The sequence below is a fragment of the Hypanus sabinus genome, chromosome 29 (assembly GCF_030144855.1).
Source record: "Hypanus sabinus isolate sHypSab1 chromosome 29, sHypSab1.hap1, whole genome shotgun sequence".
Taxonomy (NCBI): domain Eukaryota; kingdom Metazoa; phylum Chordata; class Chondrichthyes; order Myliobatiformes; family Dasyatidae; genus Hypanus; species Hypanus sabinus.
Genome location: NC_082734.1, coordinates 17,704,272 through 17,715,944, shown reverse-complemented (window position 1 = coordinate 17,715,944; position 11,673 = coordinate 17,704,272). Strand labels below are relative to the sequence as shown.

Here is an 11,673-nt window from a genome sequence, read left to right as displayed (position 1 = left end):
TTTCCTGTCATTCATTCTTTGGATCGTGGAAATCTGTGAAGAGAAAGAAGTTACAGGTCGTGTACTGTACACACTCTCTGATATTAGATGGAACCATGGAAGCATGAGGGAGATGCTGAGTCTCCAGTCACTCCCGTTTTATGGGGCTCGACGGGAGATGCCTTTGGGGGGGTCACGCTGTGGGAGCGGGGAATGGGTCACACTTGCGCCAAGCTCTGCCACGCGGAGAGCATCTTGCACCCGATGACCAGGGTCTGGCCTTGCCTTGCGAGGAAACGTGGCTCCCACGCCCCTAATTTCTGCTTCACCTTGTCTGTCCTCTCCAGCTGCATTTCCTGACCCGGGGGTTGGGGGGTCAGAACCAGACCCCAGAGAACCGGATCTCCAGTGCTTCCAGATGACGCTGGATCGGTCGGGCCAGTTGCCGAAGAGCATGGCTTCGCTCTTAGTGCGGTTGACCCTGGCCCCCGACGCCTACTCGAACTGTTCTCAGATGCTGATCCGCCTGCGAACTGACCTCAGATCGGAGCAGAAGACGGTGACATCGTCCATGTTCAGGGAGGTTTTGACTTGGGTCCCTCCACTGCCTGGCAGTGTCACCCCTCCTATGCCCCCATCCCTCCTGATGGCTTTGGCAAAGGGTACAAGACAGGGGAGAGAGGGCAGCCCTGCCTGTTGGGGAAGCTGTCTGTTTCCCACCCATTGACCTGGACTGTGCTACAGATGTCCGTGTAGAGCAGTTTGATCCAATTCCGGATTCCCGCCCCAAATCCCATTCTGGAGAGTACCTCCGCCGTGTGTGTGTGTGATATTATGTTGAAGACTTTCTCCTGGTCCAAGCTGACCAGGCAGGCATCCACCCCTGACCCATATTAGTCTGCCAGAACATTTCCTGTGAGATGTTGCACAGATTTGGTCCAGGTGGATCACCTGTCCCAGAGTAGACTGGACCATGTTGGCGATGGTCTTCGGCAGGATCTTATCATCTACAGATGGTCTTCAGCAGGATCCTGGGTACACAGATCATTGACAGTTAATCCTCAAGTACAGATAAAGGTGACGTCTGGGTAACCTCCAACCTGAGGGCATGAACATCAATTTCTCAAACTTCCGGTAATTGTATCCCCCTTCACCATTCCCATTTCACCTCCTCTGGTGACCCTTTCTTCCATGGCCTCTGTCCTCTCCTGTCAGATTCCCCCTTCTCCATCATTGTATCTCTTTCACCAATTAACTTCCCAACTCTTTACTTCATTCCCCTCCCCCTCCCTCTCCCGGTTTCCCCTCCCACCTCCTACCTTGTTCTTCTTCCTCCCCTCCCTCACTTTCTTACCCTGACTTCTCAGCTTTGTTTCCGGTCCTGCTGAAGGGTCTTGACCCGAACCGTTGACCGTTTACTCTCTTCCTTAGATGCTGCCTGGCCTGCTGAGTTCCTGCAGCATTTTGTTCACGTTGCAATGCAGCTGGCTTTATTGTTTGAGGGTGGGAGTGGAGTAGTGAAGCCCAGCTCCAGTTATAAAGAGCCTGGTGAGGTTATATCTGGAATGTGAGCAACAGCTCTGGTCTGACTGCCCGAGAGAAGGATATCCTGAAGTGAACATAGAAAGAATACTACAGTACAGTACAGGCCCTTCAGCTCACAATGTTATGCCAGTTAATGAAATGTCACCAGAGGGATTCCTGGGGATTTATCTGCAGAGGCAGGTTAAGCACACCACTGTGTTTAGAAGGATGAGTGATAGAAACCCCCAAAATTCTTGTAGGGCGTTACAGAGTGGATTCACGAATGATGTTTCTCCCAGCCTTGTAAGACATCCAGGGCAAAGATGAGTTTGGAACTACAAATCCCATGAACCTCTATCACACGTCCGCGGGAAAAAAGCATTCCCATAATGCTCCGGGAAACCCTACTTTACATATATTTTCTTTTCTTTACATCGGTAGCTTGTGTGCAGGGAAATGACTGAAGGCGGGTGGGAATCACTTGATGAGAGGCATGGAATGTTTTATTGTTAAGTAGTTGGCCCTGTCTCACCCTGACTTTGAGTGGATGTGCTCAAACTCTAGTTGCAGCGGCAGCGGTGGTTCCGTATGCCTTAAACTAATGAGTAAGGAAAATAACGGTCCGGGGTGACGCCCGGGTCCTCGCCGCTACGTGCGAGAGGAATTTTTGAGCGGGTAAAGGTCGCCCGATAGGTGACCCGCCTACTTTGCGGGATGCCGCAGTGCCGCGATCTGCCCGGTAATCCCCCTTGTGAATGAAAAACAGGCTGTGCTGGAGCTTCCTCACTCCATCCCTCCGGAGGTGCCCGGAATCTGGCCGTGGAGATGTGTCCGATCGCTGTTCCTGCTCCAATTAGAGAGGCGGTAGCGGTGTCACGACTCGGGAGTCGGTAAACTGCAGTTGAAGAAAGGTTTTATTTCAACTTCACAGCCGTCCCCAGGCGCGGATGCTGTAAGGGGGCACGTATTCACAATCCCCAGCAGCTTTTTTCCCTTTGTTGGTGAAACAGAGCTGGCGGCCTTTTGGGACTGACCGTTGTGCCGGCGCGCTGGCCATTTGTGAGCCGGTTCGAGTGCGCTAGGAAGTGGGTCGCCACAATGCTTACAATAAGCCATTCATCGACTCTAACTTCAGGCAAGGATTAAAGACAAAGAAATAAAAATTACTAACAATAAACATTCAGGCGTTGTCTCTCATTCCTTTTCCGAAGTTCCTTTGCGGACTATACACTTCCTGAGCATCATGTTAACTCAGATACACACACCGCTGATGAGGGGTGTTCTCCTCCCCACCCGACCCCTCCCACTACCGCGGGTGTTGAACCTTAAACTGCTGCGAACGAGTCAGCAATTCATTCTTCCCCTACACAATTAAAGCGTAGAATTATCTTCATCCTACCATAGTCACACAATCAAACCCAATTAAATTTAAGACAGCTCTTCTTCTTCTTCAGAAATCTCCTTCTTAAGTCCACCCTTCATCACCTCCAGTTTAAATTCCATGTGGAATATTTTGGAGGACCAAGGTCAATATTCACAAACACCAGTGGACCTGCAGTTTCTGGAAATCCAAAGCAACGCACACACAAAATGCTGGAAGAACTCAGCTGAAATCTAGTTTTTTTTTAAAATTTCCCAGCCCTGAAGAAGGGTCTTGGTCGACTGTTTATTCCTTTCCACGGATGCTGCCCGGCCTGCTGAGTTCTTCCAGCATCTGAGATGGAAATTGCTGCAAGTGCTCTCAAACGCGAGAAAATCTGCAGATGCTGGAAATCCGAGGAGACGTACTCAAAACGCTGGAGGAACTCAGCAGGTCTTTGAGAACTTCTCTTGACTTTTTTCCAGTCCTGATGATGAAGGGTCTCGGCCCAAAATGTCGACTGTTTATTCCTCTCCATAGGTGATACCTGGCCTGCTGAGTTCCTCCAGCATTTTGTATGCGTTGCTGGGAATACTCAGCAAAACATGCTGTTTCTGTGAAGAGGGAAACACAGTTAAAGTGTGGGTTGCCTCAGAATTAATGATTCAGATCCACGGCTCTTGAGTGGTATCTGATCAGCTGATTATCTTTCCCCTTTTCTCTTTATCACTGGGAGCGCAGAACTTCCTTAGCCAACAGCCGGGTGTGTGAGTTCCATTTCACACCTCCCACTTGTTTCGTCTGCGTTCTGCCTCTTTAACTGCTTCCATTCAAAGTACATTTGTTATCAAAGTGCATGTACATTATAAAACCTTGAGATTCGATTCGTTACAGGTAACATGAAACAGAGCCAAAAGAGCCCATAAAAGACCGACAAACACTCAATGCGCAGAGAGTGAAGAAAAACAAATCGTGCAAAAAAATAAAAGTCAGCAAATAGCTCTCCGAACCAAAGTGAGTCCATAGCAGTGAAGCCTGGAGCAGCCACACACACATCGATCCTCGGCCCAGGCTCGCTGCTCCATTGTCTGCAGTGATTGTTTACCGGAAAAAAAAGTTCTATTAATGATTTAGTTATATTCTTTGTTTCATTGGGCTTCGCCAGCGCCATCTTAATAGTTTACAGTTTATCATCCACTCCAGTTTAACGCTGTCAGATACTCCCCGTCCCTAACCCCACCCTCCCTGCACCAGACAATCCTGCATTGAACCAGTTTGGTTGGCAATTAACACCTGTACTGAGATACAGTGAGCATCTTGTCTTGTGTACTGTTCATACAGATCGGATCAGGACACAGTGCGTGAAGGTGGAACAGGGTAAAACAACAAGACAAGGTGGGGAAAGCACAGAGCAGGCGAGCAGTAAGCGGCAAGGTCAGAACGAGGGGACTGTGAAGTCAAGAGTCCGTTGTATCGTCTAGGAGTTTCATAGCAGAATAGAAGCTGTCCTTGAACCTGGTGGGACTGCTTTCAGGTTCTTCTGTCCAGTGGGAGAGAGGAAAGGAGAGAATATTCCAGGGTGTGTGATTATATTGGCTTCCTCGCCGAGGTGGCAAGTGATGACTCTATGGTGGGAGATGTGTAGGGTCCATGAATGGGAGATGTGTAGACTCATGAATGGGAGATGTGTAGGGTCCATGAATGGGAGATGTGTAGGGTCCATGAGGAGGAGATGTTAGAGTCCATGGTGGGAGATGTGTAGACTCATGAATGGGAGATATGTAGACTCATGAATGGGAGATGTGTAGGGTCCATGAACGGGAGATGTGTAGGGTCCATGAATGGGAGATGTGTAGGGTCCATGAACGGGAGATGTGTAGAGTCCATGAGGAGGAGATGTTAGAGTCCATGGTGGGAGATGTGTAGACTCATGAACGGGAGATGTGTAGAGTCCATGACCGGGAGATGTGTAGGGTCCATGAACGGGTAATGTGTAGGGTCCATGAATGGGAGATGTGTAGGGTCCATGAATGGGAGATGTGTAGGGTCCATGAACGGGAGATGTGTAGAGTCCATGAACGGGTAATGTGTAGAGTCCATGAACGGGTAATGTGTAGGGTCCATGAATGGGAGATGTGTAGGGTCCATGAACGGGAGATGTGTAGGGTCCATGAATGGGAGATGTGTAGGGTCCATGAACGGGTAATGTGTAGGGTCCATGAATGGGAGATGTGTAGGGTCCATGAATGGGAGATGTGTAGAGTCCATGAACGGGAGATATGTAGAGTCCATGAGGAGGAGATGTGTAGAGTCCATGAATGGGAGATGTGTAGGGTCCATGAATGGGAGATGTGTAGGGTCCATGAATGGGAGATGTGTAGGGTCCATGAACGGGAGATGTGTAGAGTCCATGAACGGGTAATGTGTAGGGTCCATGAATGGGAGATGTGTAGGGTCCATGAACGGGAGATATGTAGAGTCCATGAGGAGGAGATGTGTAGAGTCCATGAATGGGAGATGTGTAGGGTCCATGAATGGGAGATGTGTAGGGTCCATGAACGGGAGATGTGTAGGGTTCATGAATGGGAGATGTGTAGGGTCCATGAATGGGAGATGTGTAGGGTCCATGAACGGGAGATGTGTAGAGTCCATGAACGGGTAATGTGTAGAGTCCATGAACGGGTAATGTGTAGGGTCCATGAATGGGAGATGTGTAGGGTCCATGAACGGGAGATGTGTAGGGTCCATGAATGGGAGATGTGTAGGGTCCATGAACGGGTAATGTGTAGGGTCCATGAATGGGAGATGTGTAGGGTCCATGAATGGGAGATGTGTAGAGTCCATGAACGGGAGATATGTAGAGTCCATGAGGAGGAGATGTGTAGAGTCCATGAATGGGAGATGTGTAGGGTCCATGAATGGGAGATGTGTAGGGTCCATGAATGGGAGATGTGTAGGGTCCATGAACGGGAGATGTGTAGAGTCCATGAACGGGTAATGTGTAGGGTCCATGAATGGGAGATGTGTAGGGTCCATGAACGGGAGATATGTAGAGTCCATGAGGAGGAGATGTGTAGAGTCCATGAATGGGAGATGTGTAGGGTCCATGAATGGGAGATGTGTAGGGTCCATGAACGGGAGATGTGTAGGGTTCATGAATGGGAGATGTGTAGGGTCCATGAACGGGAGATGTGTGGGGTCCATGAACGGGAGACGTGTCGGGTCCATGAACGGGAGATGTGTGGGGAGGTAGGATTCTGTGATGAGTTGAGCTGTGCCTTCTACTTTCTGCCATTTTGAGCAGTAACAGGCATCTAGTCAGTTCACATATTATACATTCTACAAGATCTTCTCTCATTCTTCTAAAGGCTAATGATGATAAGGTCCAATTGGCCCTTTCCTTTCTCACACAACACGTGGCACCCCAGGGAGCAATACATTTAGAGAGCTACCTTTTTGGTGAGAACATCCTTCCTCAAACAGGGATGGGGGAGAGAGAGGCAAACCTGCACGTTAAACTTCACAGGCATCAGGAGGATATTGATGGAGTGGTGAGGTGGCAAGATCTCACCAAGATTCTGCAGATTTGACTTGCTTGCTCCTGCACCCAAATCCTCCTGTGATGAGGGCCAGAGTCCCATTTGTCTGCCAAACCGCTTTGTGCTCCTGAACACCGTGCTCTCTCAGTGACTGGAACGGGAGACCATACTCCACGCTCCCTAGCTCCAATCCACCCTCCAGCTGTCAGATAATGAGATCTTCACACGTTAGATCCAAAGAGCATAACTAATTATTCCTCGCAACCCCGTTCTCCTGCCTTCTCTATGTAACTTTCGCCACTCCGACTAATCAGGAACCTATCAAACCTCTGCCTTAAGTACACCCAGTGACTTGGCCTTCACAGCTGTCTGTGGCAATTCCACAGATTCATCACTCTCTGGCTAAAGAAATCCCTCCTCATCTCTGTTCTATTCTGAGGCTGAGCCCTCCCCTAGCCTCCTCCAGTATAGGAGACATCTTCTCCGCATCTACTCAGTGTAGGCCTTTCAGTATTCAATGAGATCCCGCCCCTCTCCATTCTTCTAAACTCCAGCGAGAACAGGAACGGAGCCAGGAAACGCTCCCCACACATTAACCCTTTCATTCCCAGCGCAATTTTCGCATTGCACTGGAGCCGCGCTGCATCCAATCCTGCCCGCAGTCTGCACACCCCTTTGATGGGGAGATGCAACGCTCTGTTCCTTCATCCCGATCGCTGAGGAACACTGAACGGCTGGGGACAGATCGCTGTCGAACCCATCGGTTACTGCCTGCGGCCAGGAGAGAGGCCCGCTGGTGCTCACCCACAGGCACCTCGCCGCCCCCAGCTTCAGTATTTTCAGTCTGCGCGAGTAAAACAGAGCAGTGTTTCCACACCTGATCTTCACACTCCAGCCCCGCGGAACACCGTAACCAACTTGCACAGATGCACTGCTGAAAGATTTTCGGGCTAATTGCATCACGGTCTGGTACGGCACAAGAACTTTAGAAGCTGCACGGAGTAGCGGATTCACCCCCAATACATCACAGTCACACCCCTCCCCACTGTCAGTGGTAGCTACGAGAAACTCTGCCTCAAGAAGGCAACGTCCATCGTCAAAGATCCCCACCACCAGGACCATCAAATTCTTGCAGCTCCCAACAGCATGAGGTGGAGAAGCCTTTCCAACTCCTCCAGGTTCAAGAACAGCGACTTTCCTTCAACCGTGTGGTTCTTGACCCAACCGGAGAAACCCTGATCACTGCAGCTTTGTAACAGTATGACCATCTCATTTGTTCATTTGTTCTTCGTTGTGAACAATTCTGTGTGTAACATGCTGTAAGGTTTCGCTGATAACGTAACGGTTTCTCTGCAGCTGCAATGTTTGGGTTATGACTGGAGATAACGGGGTTTGGAATGCTTTCTTGTGAGTCTGGAAGAGAGATTTCCGTGGTCTTTTGACGAGGAGTTTTGAGGAGAGAAGACGCGAATGGAGAGAGTGGGTAGACCGCCGGACGGGGAGGGTCCGAAGGTCAGTGACGATCGGAGGAGGTCAATGGTGTACGATCGACTTATCAGTGAGCAACAACACTGCGCAACGGACTGGTTAATAAGATTGGGCCCTTTTGCTCTTTTTTTTCATTTTGTTTACTAACTATATAGTCAAAGTAAGAGTTATAAAGCTTAATCGTTTAATCATATATGTACTGTTTGATATTTTGGGGTACTGTTTGATATTTCGGGGTACTGTTTGATATTTTGGGGTACTGTTTGTAACAGGGACACATTGCGCAGCAACCATCCAAACGAGATTTCTTAGGTTTGGTTGGGCTGGGGGCTATCGCCCCCTACACTAAGCCACTAGCTGAAGCGAGAGTTACATGTATAATTTAAGATTAATTTATATCTTTCTTAAACATTGCTTTTTTTAAATTGAGATACAGCGTGGGACAGGCCCTTCTGGCCCTTCGAGCCTCCCTACCCAGCAACCCCCAATTTAACCCGAGCCTAGTCACTGGACAGATTACAGTGACCAATTAACCTACCAACCGATATGTCTTTGGACTGTGGGAGGAAACCGGAGCACCCGGAGGAAACCCACGCGGTATTGGGGAGAGCGTACAGACTCCTCACAGGCAGCAGCAGGAATCGAACCCGGGTCGTTGTGCTAACCACTATGCTACTGTGTCACCCTTACGGGATGTTACGTGCCTGAGATGTCGCTGCAGATCGGTGTTTCGCTGTATCTGCGCGTACGTGCGCTTGTGCAGGTACCAATGAGCAGAACGTTGAGGCATCTGGATGGGTAGTTGGCTGAGCAAAGCAGAGAAGGATACATTATTCCACCTATCAAGCCATATCACAATCTTCAATCCTCTAAATTCCATCTATTCCTCATCCGGCTGCGTCACCACTCTGCCCTCCTGGGGTTTGTCACTGCCTCCGCCCCATTGCCCACTCCACCTCCTTCTCACCAGTCCACGCCCCAGACCGGTGTTACAGTACAGAACAGCCAACATCACGTACTATAAGACCATAAGACACAGGAGCAGAATCAGGCCATCTGGCCCATCGCATCTGCTCCGCCATTCAATAGACAATAGACAATAGGTGCAAAAGTAGACCATTCGGCCCTTTGAGCCTGCACCGCCATTTTGAGATCATGGCTGATCATCTACTATCAATATCCGGTTCCTGCCTTGTCCCCATGTCCCTTGATTCCCCTATCCATGAGATACCTATCTAGCTCCTTCTTGAAAGCATCCAAAGAATTGGCCTCCACTACCTTCCGAGGCAGTGCATTCCAGACCTCCACAACTCTCTGGGAGAAGAAGTTTTTCCTTAACTCTGTCCTAAATGACCTACCCCTTATTCTCAAACCATGCCCTCTGGTACTGGACTCTCCCAGCATCTGGAACATATTTCCTGCCTCTATCTTGTTCAATCCCTTAATAATCTTATATGTTTCAATCAGATCCCCTCTCAATCTCCTTAATTCCAGCGTATACAAGCCCAGTCTCTCTAACCTCTTTGCGTAAGACAGTCCAGACTTCCCAGGGATTAACCTTGTGAATCTACGCTGCACTTCCTCTACAGCCAGGATGTCCTTCCTTAACCCTGGAGACCAAAACTGTACACAATACTCCAGGTGTGGTCTCACCAGGGCTCTGTACAAATGCAAGAGGATTTCCTTGCTCTTGTACTCAATTCCCTTTGTAATAAAGGCCAACATTCCATTAGCCTTCTTCACTGCCTGCTGCATTTGCTCATTCACCTTCAGTGACCGATGAACAAGGACTTTGAGATCTCTTTGTATTTCTCCCTTACCTAACTCTACACCGTTCAGATAATAATCTGCCTTCCTGTTCTTAGTCCCAAAGTGGATAACCTCACACTTATTCACATTAAAAATCATCTGCCAAGTATCTGCCCACTCACCCAGCCTATCCAAGTCACCCTGAATTCTCCTAACATCCTCATCACATGTCACACTGCCACCCAGCTTAGTATCATCAGCGAATTTGCTGATGTTATTTTCAATGCCTTCATCCAAATCGTTGATGTAAATTGTAAACAGCTGTGGTCCCAATACCGAGCCCTGTGGCACCCCACTAGTCACCACTGGCACCCCACTAGTCACCACAGCTGGTCAATCATGGTTGAACCTTTTCTCCCCCCTCAACCCCAGTTCCCGGCCTTCTCCCTGTATCCTTTGATGCCATGTCCAATCAAGAACTTATCAATCTCTGCTTTAAATACACCCAACAACCTGGCCTCCACAGCTGCCTGTGGTAAAAGATTCCACAAATTCACCACCCTCTGGCTAAAGAAATTTCTCCACATCTCTGTTTTGAAAGGGTGCCCCTCTATCTCGAGGCTGTGCCTTCTTGTCCTAGACTCTCCCACCATGGGAAACATCCTTCCCACATCTACTCTGTCTAGGCCTTTCAACATTTGAAAGGTTTCAATGAGATTCCCCCCCCATCCTTCTGAATTCCAGCGAGTACAGACCCAGAGCCATCAAATGTTCCTCATATGATAACCCTTTCATTCCTGGAATCATCCTTGTGAACCTCCTCTATACCCTCTCTTTTCTAAGATGAGGAGCCTAAAATTGTTCACAATTCTCAAGGTGCGGCCTCACCAGTGCCTTATAAAGCCTCAGCATCTCCTCCTTGCTCTTGTATTCAAGATCTTTTGAAATGAAACGGCATTTGCCTTCCTCACCGCTGACTCAACCTTCAAGTTAACCTTTAGGGTGTTCTGCACAAGGACTCCCAAGACCCTCTGCATCTCAGAGTTTTGGATTTTCTCCCTGTTTAGAATAGTCTGCACATTTATTTCCTCTACCAAAGTGCATGACCATGTATTTTCCAACATTGTATTTCATTTGCCACTTTCTTGCCCATTCTCCTAATCTGTCTGTCCTTCTGTATCCTACCTGTTTCCTCAACACTACCTGCCCCTCCACCAATCTTTGTAAACCTGGCAACAAAGACATCTATTCCATCATCCAAATCATTCATATACAGCATGCAAAAAATGGTCCCAATGCCAATCCCTGCAGAACACCACTAGTCACTGGCAGCCAACCAGAAAATGATCCTTTCATTCCCACTCACTGCCTCCTACCAATCAGCCAATGCTCTAACCACATTAGTAACTTTCCTGTAATACCATGGGCTCTTAACTTGGTAAGCAGCCTCATGTGTGGCACCTTGTCAAAGGCCTTGTGAAAGTCCAAATATACAACATCCACTGCATCCCCTTTATCTACCCTACTTGTAATCTCCTCAAAGAATTCCAACAGGTTTGTCAGGTAAGATTTTCTCTGATTGAAACTATGCTGACTTTGTCCTATCTTGTCCCGTGTCACCAAGTTCTCCATCACTTCATCCTTAACAATTGACTCTAGCATCTTCCCAACCACTGAGGGCAGGCTAACTGGTCAATAATTTCCTTTTTGCTACCACCCTCTTTTCTTGGAGTGGAGTAACATTTGCAATTTTCCAGTCCTCTGGCACCATTCCAGAGTCCAATGATTTTTGAACATTCATTTCCAATGCCACCACAATCTCTAACGTTACCCCTTTCAGAACCCTAGGGTGCAGTTCATCTGGCCCGGGTGACTTATGTACCTTTAGGTCTTTCAGTTTTTTGAGCACCTTCTCTCATGTAACAGTAACTGCACCCACTTCTCTTCCATCACACACTACAACATCAGGCATACTGCTAGTGTCTTCCACAGTAAAGACTGATGCAAAATACTCATTTAGTTCATCAGCCATCT

General features: G+C 48.5%; 1 non-coding gene across 1 annotated transcript; it reads left to right on the top strand.

The window, feature by feature from the left end:
- Positions 1-2,091: 2,091 nt before the first annotated feature.
- On the top strand, positions 2,092-2,242 carry LOC132383297 (U12 minor spliceosomal RNA). The gene has a single exon (XR_009508614.1). It is a non-coding gene; the product is annotated as a U12 minor spliceosomal RNA (small nuclear RNA).
- Positions 2,243-11,673: the final 9,431 nt, after the last annotated feature.